The sequence below is a fragment of the Melanerpes formicivorus genome, unplaced genomic scaffold (genome assembly GCF_026170545.1).
Source record: "Melanerpes formicivorus ecotype bairdi unplaced genomic scaffold, bMelFor1.0.p_v2 SCAF_201, whole genome shotgun sequence".
NCBI classification, from domain to species: Eukaryota; Metazoa; Chordata; class Aves; order Piciformes; family Picidae; genus Melanerpes; species Melanerpes formicivorus.
Window position 1 is genome coordinate 440,001 of NW_027142553.1, and position 10,000 is coordinate 450,000.

Sequence of the window (10,000 nt, forward strand, 5' to 3'; positions counted from 1 at the left end):
TCCTTCCCAGGAGGTAGACGTGCTCTCCTTCCCGAGGAGGTAGACGTGCTCTCCCTCGGTGAGTAGACGTGCTCTCCCTGAGCTGGCAGGTAGACGTGCTCTCCATGGCGAGGGGGGACTTAGTGCACTGAGCCGTGCGGCAGGAGGTAGACGTGCTCCCCGCGGCCGGGCGCGGCACTTAGCGCGCGGAGGCTGGAACCGCGGGGTAGACGTGGTCCCCGGGACGAGGGCCGCCTGGTATCGCCCGCCCGGCCCCCAACCCCCCCCCCCCCCCCCCCCCCCAACCCCCCCCCCCCCCCCCGCGGCGGCGTAAATGAAGAGAGGCAGTCGGCATGAAACCTTCTTTTATTAAGTGTTGTTTTCATCGAGCGTCTTTCATTAAAGGTTGTGTTCTGAAGCAGTCTTTTCTTCAACAGCGCTGTTCTCCGGGGAGAAGGTCTGCCGGCATCTCTAGAAATCTCCCCCCGCTCCTGACCGCCTCCCCCCCCGCCCCCCGCTGCCGGTTTGCACGGAGCCCCCCCTTCCCGCCGTTGCCTCTTGCCGCTACCCCCCGCCCCCCCCCCGCTGCCGGTTTGCGCGGAGCCCCCCCCTTCCCGCCGTTGCCTCTTGCCGCTACCCCCCGCCCCCCCCCCGCTGCCGGTTTGCGCGGAGCCCCCCCCTTCCCGCCGTTGCCTCTTGCCGCTACCCCCCGCCCCCACCCGCTGCCGGTTTGCGCGGAGCCCCCCCCTTCCCGCCGTTGCCTCTTGCCGCTACCCCCGCCCCCCCCCCCCGCTGCCGGTTTGCGCGGAGCCCCCCCTTCCCGCCGTTGCCTCTTGCCGCTACCCCCCGCCCCCCCCCCGCTGCCGGTTTGCGCGGAGCCCCCCCTTCCCGCCGTTGCCTCTTGCCGTTACCCCCCGCCCCCCCCCGCTGCCGGTTTGCGCGGAGCCCCCCCCGCCTGCCGTTGCCTCTTGCCGCGGCCACCACCGCCCCCCCCCACACCCCCCGGCCCCCGTTACCGGTTTGCGCGGAGCCCCCCCTCCCGACGTTGCCTCTTGCCGCTGCTGCCACCCCCAGCTCCCCACACCCCCCGGCTCCCGTTAGCGGTTTGCGCGGAGCCCCCCCTTCCCGCCGTTGCCTCTTGCCGCTACCCCCCGCCCCCCCCCCCCCCGCTGCCGGTTTGCGCGGAGCCCCCCCGCCTGCCGTTGCCTCTTGCCGCGGCCACCACCGCCCCCCCCACACCCCCCGGCCCCCGTTACCGGTTTGCGCGGAGCCCCCCCTCCCGACGTTGCCTCTTGCCGCTGCTGCCACCCCCAGCTCCCCACACCCCCCGGCTCCCGTTACCGCTTTGCACGGAGCCCCCCCGCCCGCCGTTATCTCTTGCCGCTGCCGCGACCCATCTCCCCCCGCCCCGCCGCCGCTAACTGCCCCCCGAAGCCGCTAGCAGCTGGGCACCCCCCGCCAAAGCCGCCGCGGCTTCCCCTTCCCACATTGTCCCCTGGAGGGGGGATCGCGACGCGGGCTGCCGCTTCCCTCCCGGGCTGCCCGGCTGCTCTCTAACCCCTGCGACCGAGGCGGCGCTGTTAGGGCGGCCGTGCCGGTGCCCCTTGCCGCAGCTAGCCTCTCGCCGCTGCCCCTCCCGTCCGTCGTCCCCCGTCCCCAAAAACTTGCTGCTCTCCACGCTGGAGCCTGCACGGGGGAGGTTGCGCTCCGCTCCTCCGGCCCTAAAGCCGCCCTCGCCCGCCCCCCGGCTTGCCGCTTGGCTGGGCTGCCCGCCCGCCCGCTAATCCCCCCCAACGCCCCCACCCCAAAAACACCCCAGCCCTACCGCATGCCGCTCCCCCCTCTCCCCGCTCTCGCTGACCGCTGCCACCCCCCCCCCACCCCTCCCCCCCGAAACAAACCCCCCAGCCCTACCGCATGCCGCTCCCCCTCTCTCCCTAGCCTGCCCCCCCCCGCCGTCGCTTGCTGCTGCCGCCGCCGCCGCCGCCGCCGCCGCCGCCGCCGCCCGCCGCCGCCGCCGCCGGGACCCGCCTCGGTCTGGTGGCGCGCGCTCGGAGATCCCCGGCTACCCGTCCGTCCGTCCCTCCCTCCCTCCCGCCCCGCCCCGGGGGAGGGCCCGGGGCAGCGCGGGCAGGCGGGGAGCAAAAAAAGGCGCGGGCGCCAAAAAACGTCGGGGTCCCGGGGTGGCGGAGGGGGGCGGCGGCGGGGGCGGCGGCGGGTACACGGCGCCGGGTCCAGGGCGCCGGGTCCAGCCCGTCCCGGGGCGGGGACAGGTGGTGTCGTCCGTCCCCGCCCCCGTAACCTGCTCTGAAGCATCCGCTTCCCGCCGCGGTTCGCCCTCCACGCCCCCGCCGCACACGCAGCTGCCGCTTCCCGCCGCCTCTGCCCCCCGCCCCGGGATCAACCACCCGCCGGGTCCAGCCGGTCCCGGTCCCGGGAACCTGCTCCCGGGGCCAGCCGGAGCCACGCCCCCTCCTCTGACGCTTCCAGCTGCCGCCTCCCCTCCCACCCCCCAAACTCACACTGGCCCTCGCCGGCCCGCCCCACCCGCCCTACCTGCTTGCCCGCCGCCGCTGGGTGGCGTGCCGGACACTCTCGCACACAGGTACACAGACAGGGACACAGGGACACAGGCACTCAGGCACACAGGGACACAGGGACACAGGGACACAAGGACACAGGGACACAGGCACTCAGGCACTCAGGCACTCAGGGACACAGGGACACAGGGACACAGGCACTCAGGCACTCAGGGACACAGGGACACAGGGACACAGGGACACAGGCACTCAGGCACACAGGGACACAGGTGGCGGGCCGGAGGCCTCTCTCCACTGTGTGGCAGGGGTCCAAGAGCCACCCCAGCCCAACCCAGAGGGTCTTTTGCACCTCTCTAGAGGCCACCCAGAGACCCCAGGCCGCAGCAGAAGCCTCCCCCGCATGCTCTGCAGGCTTCCGACCCACCCCAGGCCGCAGCAGAAGCCTCCCCCCGCATGCTCTGCAGGCTTCCGACCCACCCCAGGCCGCAGCAGAAGCCTCCCCCGCAAGCTCTGCAGGCTTCCGACCCACCCCAGGCCGCAGCAGAAGCCTCTCCCGCACGCTCTGCAGGCTTCTCAGCCACCCCAGGCCGCAGCAGAAGCCTCTCCCGCACGCTCTGCAGGCTTCTCAGCCACCCCAGGCCGCACCAGAAGCCTCCCCCGCACGCTCTGCCCCCCGCACGCTCTGCAGGCTTCCCACCCACCCCAGGCCGCAGCAGAAGCCTCTCCCGCACGCCCTGCAGGCTTCTCAGCCACCCCAGGCGCGCAGCAGAAAGCCTCTCCCGCACGCTCTGCAGGCTTCTCAGCCACCCCAGGCTGCAAGCAGAAGCCTCTCCCGCACGCTCTGCAGGCTTCTCAGCCACCCCAGGCCGCAGCAGAAGCCTCTCCCGCACGCTCTGCAGGCTTCTCAGCCACCCCCAGGCCGCAGCAGAAGCCTCTCCCGCAACGGCTCTGCAGGCTTCCTCAGCCACCCCAGGCCGCAGCAGAAGCTCTCCCCGCACGCTCTGCAGGCTTCTCAGCCACCCCAGGCCCCAACAGAAGCCTCTCCCGCACGCTCTGCAGGCTTCCGACCCACCCCCAGCCGCAGCAGAAGCCTCTCCCGCACGCTCTGCAGGCTTCCTCAGCCACCCCAGGCCCCCAACAGAAGCCTCTCCCCGCACGCTCTGCAGGCTTCCGACCCACCCCAGGCCGCAGCAGAAGCCTCTCCCGCACGCTCTGCAGGGCTTCCGACCCACCCCCAGGCCGCACCAGAAGCCTCCCCCGCACGCTCTGCAGGCTTCCGGTCCCACCCCAGGGCCGCACCAGAAGCCTCCCCCGCACGCTCCTGCAGGCTTTCTCAGCCACCCCCAGGCCGCACCAGAAGCCTCCCCCGCACGCTCTGCAGGCTTCTCAGCCACCCCAGGCCGCAGGCAGAAGCCTCCCCCCGCACGCTCTGCAGGCTTCCTCAGCCACCCCAGGCCGCACCAGAAGCCTCCCCCGCACGCTCTGCAGGCTTCTCAGCCACCCCAGGCCCCAACAGAAGCCTCTCCCGCACGCTCTGCAGGCTTCCGACCCACCCCAGGCCGCACCAGAAGCCTCCCCCGCTTGCTTCTGTAGGCTTCTGACCCACCCCAGGCCCCAACAGAAAGCCTCCCCCGCACGCTCTGCAGGCTTCTCAGCCACCCCCAGGCGCCGCAGCAGAAAGCCTCTCACCGCACGCTCTGCAGGCTTCTCAGGCCACCCCAGGGACCGCACCAGAAGCCTCTCCCCGCACGCTCTGCAGGCTTCTCAGCCACCCCAGGCCGCACCAGAAGCCTCTCCCGCACGCTCTGCAGGGCTTCCCCGACCCACCCCAGGCCCGCACCAGAAGCCTCCCCCGCACGCTCTGCAGGCTTCTCCGCCACCCACAGGCCGCACCAGAGGATCTTTTGCACCTCTCTGGACGCCACCCAGAGACTCCAGGCCGCACCAGAGGCCCCCCCCCCCAACCATGCCAGCCTAGGGCCCCGCTGGCAGCCTCCCTTGTCTGCTTTGGAAGGGCCTCCCATCCACTCCAGACCTGCCTGGAGGCCTCCCTCGACTGCTCCCGGGGCCCTCGAAGCCACCCTAGGCCTTTCTGGAGGACCTGCTCGACCGCTCGGGCGGCTTCTGACGCACCCTGGGCCATCCGGCGCCCAGCAGCTCCCAGGGCCAGGCACCGGCCTCCCCCTCCGGCCGCCCCTGGGGCCGGGGGTGGCTCGGACTCGGCGCCCCCAACGTGTCGTCCCGTCCCCCCCCCGCCCCGCACCGCCGAACATTCGCTGCAGCCGAGGGCTTGCCGCTCGACGCCTACCCCACCCGCCCAGCCCCCCCGCTGCGGCCCGCCGCTTGCCCCCGGCCGCTGCGCCCCGCCTCTCATCGCTCCCCCCACCCGGCAACCGGCCGCCGGGCACGGCAAGTCCCAGGGCAGGGAACAGGTGCTGCCGGGACCCCGTGCTGGCTGCCGGCTTCCCGGGGCTGCCCCGGGCACGGACAGGTCGCCCCCCCCGCCCCGGCGAATGTTCACCGAACCGGCTGCCGGCTGCCTTCGAGCACCCCACCGCCCCCCGCCACTATCGTCCCCCCCCCGCCCCCCCTCCGCCTCCGCTGCCGCTTCTCCCCGCACCGCCTCCACTGCCTCCCCCCGCCGCCGGCGAACGAGTCGCCGGATCCGTAGGGTGCCGGGAGCCCGAACGGCGAGCGGCTCCGGCTGCTGCCGGGACCGCGGGGATTCGAGCCGGTCCGGCCGCGGCCGGGACCCCCGTGCCGGAAGCCGGCATCCCGGGACGGCCCCGGGACGGCCCCGGTCGCCGGCCGGGTGACGTTCAGCGAAGCGGCTGCCGCCAGTCTTTGGGCCTCCCCCGTGCCGGGGCCGCGGGGATTCGAGCCGGTCCGGCCGCGGCCGGGATCCCGGGCCGGACGATGGCTTCCCGGGCCGGTCCCGGTCGCCTCCCGGGTGACGTTCACCGAAGGGGCTGCCGGCTGTCTTCGAGCCCCCCCCCCCCCTCCGCCTCCGCTGCCGCTTCTCCCCGCAACCCCTCCACTGCCTCCCCCCGCCGCCGGCGAACGAGTCGCCGGATCTGTAGGGTGCCGGGAGCCCGAACGGCGAGCGGCTCCGGCTGCTGCCGGGACCGCGGGGATTCGAGCCGCTCCGGCCGCGGCCGGGACCCCCGTGCCGGAAGCCGGCATCCCCGGACGGCCCCGGGACGGCCCTGGTCGCCGGCCGGGTGACGTTCACCGAAGCGGCTGCCGGCTGTCTTCGAGCCCCCCCCCCTCCGCCTCCGCTGCCGCTTCTGCCCGCACCCCCTCCACTGCCTCCCCCCGCCGCCGGCGAACGAGTCGCCGGATCCGTAGGGTGCCGGGAGCCCGAACGGCGAGCGGCTCCGGCTGCTGCCGGGACCGCGGGGATTCGAGCCGGTCCGGCCGCGGCCGGGACCCCGTGCCGGAAGCCGGCATCCCGGGACGGCCCCGGGACGGCCCCGGTCGCCGGCCGGAGTGACGTTCAGCGAAGCGGCTGCCGCCAGTCTTTGGGCCTCCCCCGTGCCGGGGCCGCGGGGCTTCGAGCCGGTCCGGCCGCGGCCGGGATCCGGGGCCGGACGATGGCTTCCCGGGCCGGTCCCGGTCGCCTCCCGGGTGACGTTCACCGAAGCGGCTGCCGGCTGTCTTCGAGCCCCCCCCCCCCTCCGCCTCCGCGGCCGCTTCTGCCCGCACCCCCTCCACTGCCTCCCCCCGCCGCCGGCGAACGAGTCGCCGGATCTGTAGGGTGCCGGGAGCCCGAACGGCGAGCGGCTCCGGCTGCTGCCGGGACCGCGGGGATTCGAGCCGCTCCGGCCGCGGCCGGGACCCCGTGCCAGAAGCCGGCATCCCCGGACAGCCCCGGGACGGCCCCGGTCGCCTGCCGGGTGACGTTCACCGAAGCGGCTGCCGGCTGTCTTCGAGCCCCCCCCCCCTCCGCCTCCGCTGCCGCTTCTGCCCGCACCCCCTCCACTGCCTCCCCCCGCCGCCGGCGAACGAGTCGCCGGATCCGTAGGGTGCCGGGAGCCCGAACGGCGAGCGGCTCCGGCTGCTGCCGGGACCGCGGGGATTCGAGCCGGTCCGGCCGCGGCCGGGACCCCCGTGCCGGAAGCCGGCATCCCGGGACGGCCCCGGGACGGCCCCGGTCGCCGGCCGGGTGACGTTCAGCGAAGCGGCTGCCGCCAGTCTTTGGGCCTCCCCCGTGCCGGGGCCGCGGGGCTTCGAGCCGGTCCGGCCGCGGCCGGGATCCGGGGCCGGACGATGGCTTCCCGGGCCGGTCCCGGTCGCCTCCCGGGTGACGTTCACCGAAGCGGCTGCCGGCTGTCTTCGAGCCCCCCCCCCCCCTCCGCCTCCGCTGCCGCTTCTCCCCGCACCCCCCTCCACTGCCTCCCCCCGCCGCCGGCGAACGAGTCGGCGGATCCATACCGTCCCGAGAGCCCGAGGCGGCGGCACCCAGTGCGGGTCCGGCCGAGGCCGGGACCCCGTGCCTGTCGCAGGCTTCCCGGGACGGCCCCGGAACGGCCGCGGTCGCCGGCCGGGTGACGTTCTCCGAAGCGGCTGACGGCTGTCTTCGAGCCCCCCCCCCCCCCCTCCGCCTCCGCTGCCGCTTCTCCCCGCCCCCCCCTCCACTGCCTCCCCCCCGCCGCCGGCGAACGAGTCGCCGGATCTGTAGGGTGCCGGGAGCCCGAACGGCGAGCGGCTCCGGCTGCTGCCGGGACCGCGGGGATTCGAGCCGCTCCGGCCGCGGCCGGGACCCCGTGCCGGAAGCCGGCATCCCCGGACGGCCCCGGGACGGCCCTGGTCGCCGGCCGGGTGACGTTCACCGAAGCGGCTGCCGGCTGTCTTCGAGCCCCCCCCCCCTCCGCCTCCGCTGCCGCTTCTGCCCGCACCCCCTCCACTGCCTCCCCCCGCCGCCGGCGAACGAGTCGCCGGATCCGTAGGGTGCCGGGAGCCCGAACGGCGAGCGGCTCCGGCTGCTGCCGGGACCGCGGGGATTCGAGCCGCTCCGGCCGCGGCCGGGACCCCGTGCCGGATGCCGGCATCCCGGGACGGCCCCGGGACGGCCCCGATCGCCGGCCGGGGTGACGTTCAGCGAAGCGGCTGCCGCCAGTCTTTGGGCCTCCCCCGTGCCGGGGCCGCGGGGCTTCGAGTCGGTCCGGCCGCGGCTGGGACCCCGTGCCTGTCGCAGGCTTCCCGGGACGGCCCCGGAACGGCCGCGGTCGCCGGCCGGGTGACGTTCACCGAGGCGACTGCCGGCTGTCTTCGAGCCCCCCCCCCCCCTGCCGGAGCCGCGGGGATACGAGCCGGTCCGGCCGCGGCCGGGACCCCGTGCCGGAAGCCGGCATCCCGGGACGGCCCCGGGACGGCCCCGATCGCCTCCTGGGTGACGTTCACCGAAGCGGCTGCCGGCTGTCTTCGAGCCCCCCCCCCCCTCCGCCTCCGCTGCCGCTTCTCCCCGCACCCCCTCCACTGCCTCCCCCCGCCGCCCGCGAACGAGTCGCCGGATCTGTAGGGGGCCGGGAGCCCGAGGCGGCGAGCGGCTCCGGCTGCTGCCGGGACCGCGAGGCTTCGAGCCGGTCCGGCCGCGGCCGGGATCTCGTGCCGAACGTCGTCTTCCCGGGACGGTCCCGGGAGGGCCCCAGTCTCCTCCCGGGTGACGTTCACCGAAGCGGCTGCCGGCTGTCTTCGAGCCCCCACCCCTGCCGTGGCCGCGGGGATTCGCCCCGGTCCGGCAGCTGACGGTTCCCTGTGTCGGACGCCGGCTTCCCGGGACTGCCCCGGGACAGCCCCGGTCGCCTCCCGGGTGACGTTCACCGAAGCTGCTGCCGCCTGTCTTTGTCCCCCCCCCCCCGTGCTCTCCCTCAGGCGGGAGGTAGACGTGCTCTCCCTCGGCGAGTAGACGTGCTCTCCCTCGGCGAGTAGACGTGCTCTCCCTCGGCGAGTAGACGTGCTCTCCCTGGGCGAGTAGACGTGCTCTCCCTCGGCGAGTAGACGTGCTCTCCCTGGGCGAGTAGACGTGCTCTCCCTGGGCGAGTAGACGTGCTCTCCCTGGGCGAGTAGACGTGCTCTCCCTGGGCGAGTAGACGTGCTCTCCCTGGGCGAGTAGACGTGCTCTCCCTGGGCGAGTAGACGTGCTCTCCCTGGGCGAGTAGACGTGCTCTCCCTGGGCGAGTAGACGTGCTCTCCCTGGGCGAGTAGACGTGCTCTCCCTGGGCGAGTAGACGTGCTCTCCCTGGGCGAGTAGACGTGCTCTCCCTGGGCGAGTAGACGTGCTCTCCCTCGGCGAGTAGACGTGCTCTCCCTGGGCGAGTAGACGTGCTCTCCCTCGGCGAGTAGACGTGCTCTCCCTCGGCGAGTAGACGTGCTCTCCCTCGGCGAGTAGACGTGCTCTCCCTGGGCGAGTAGACGTGCTCTCCGCGGAGATAGCGCTTGTCGCCAAGGGGTCGCTGTTGCGCTCTGCCTCCGCCTACGTCATCGTACAAGCTGGCGTGATTTCTGCGACCTGCCGCTGGGCGGAGGTCGGCTGGTTGTGCGCTCGCGGAGCTGACGGCCCTCCAGTTCCGTATATGAGGGAACAAGCGACGCCGAGCACTCCCAGGGCAGCGCTGCCGAGCGGCTGCTCCAAGCCACCCGCCAGGCGGCTGGGCAGGGGTCCGTCTGGCTTCTCGGTGGCTTTCGCCCGGGTCAGAGAGGGGACCCGCGGGGGCCGAACAAAGGCGCGGCGGTTTGGAGCGGCCGCTGGCGCACCCTCAGCGGTGTTGGATGGGTTTCGCTCGTCCGTGAGCCGGAGCCCAGCCCGGGCTCGGCAACGAAAGCGGGGAAAAGAAAAAAAGTTGACGAGTGGCTGGCGCCGGCCACTGCCGAAGTGTGGAACCCCCGAAGCGAAGTTTGCCCGGTGGGGGCACGGGGGGCAGAGAAAGCCGGGGAGACGTGGTGCCGGCGTCGGTCCCCACCAAGAATGGAAAGCAAGCCCGTCCAGGCACGGCGAGAGAGAGCCCGGTAAGGGGCAGAGAGAGTTCCCAGCACTGGACCCTCTTCACGGGGGTTCCCCCCCATGGCCAAAGCCGCAGCCCGCGGGGGCACGGCATCTAAGGGAAAAGCCAGCGGCGGTGACTGGCCACTCGTATGCTATGGAGCCCGGCATGGGGGGAGGAGGGCAAGCCGGTGCCCCAGCACGGCTTCCTCCTGGCTCCAGAGGGGCGCCCCGTGATGGAGATGTAACTCGGTGCAGCTTGAGGGAAAATGCAAGCCCACATTTCGGGGAGGCAGAGGTGCCCTGTGAGCCGGTGCGGCCCGGTGCAGCTTGCCCCCCCCCCCATCTCTGGAGGGCGCCCCGTTTGCTCCTCCGGCGTGTTGCCCGCACGCCGAGCCCCGTGCCTGCTGGCTGCTCCCGAGGGCGGTGGCGGGTGCGCGTGGCTGTGTCTGTCCCAGAAGAGCGAGGCCGTGGGGCCTCCGCTGGCTTCCTTTCCTTC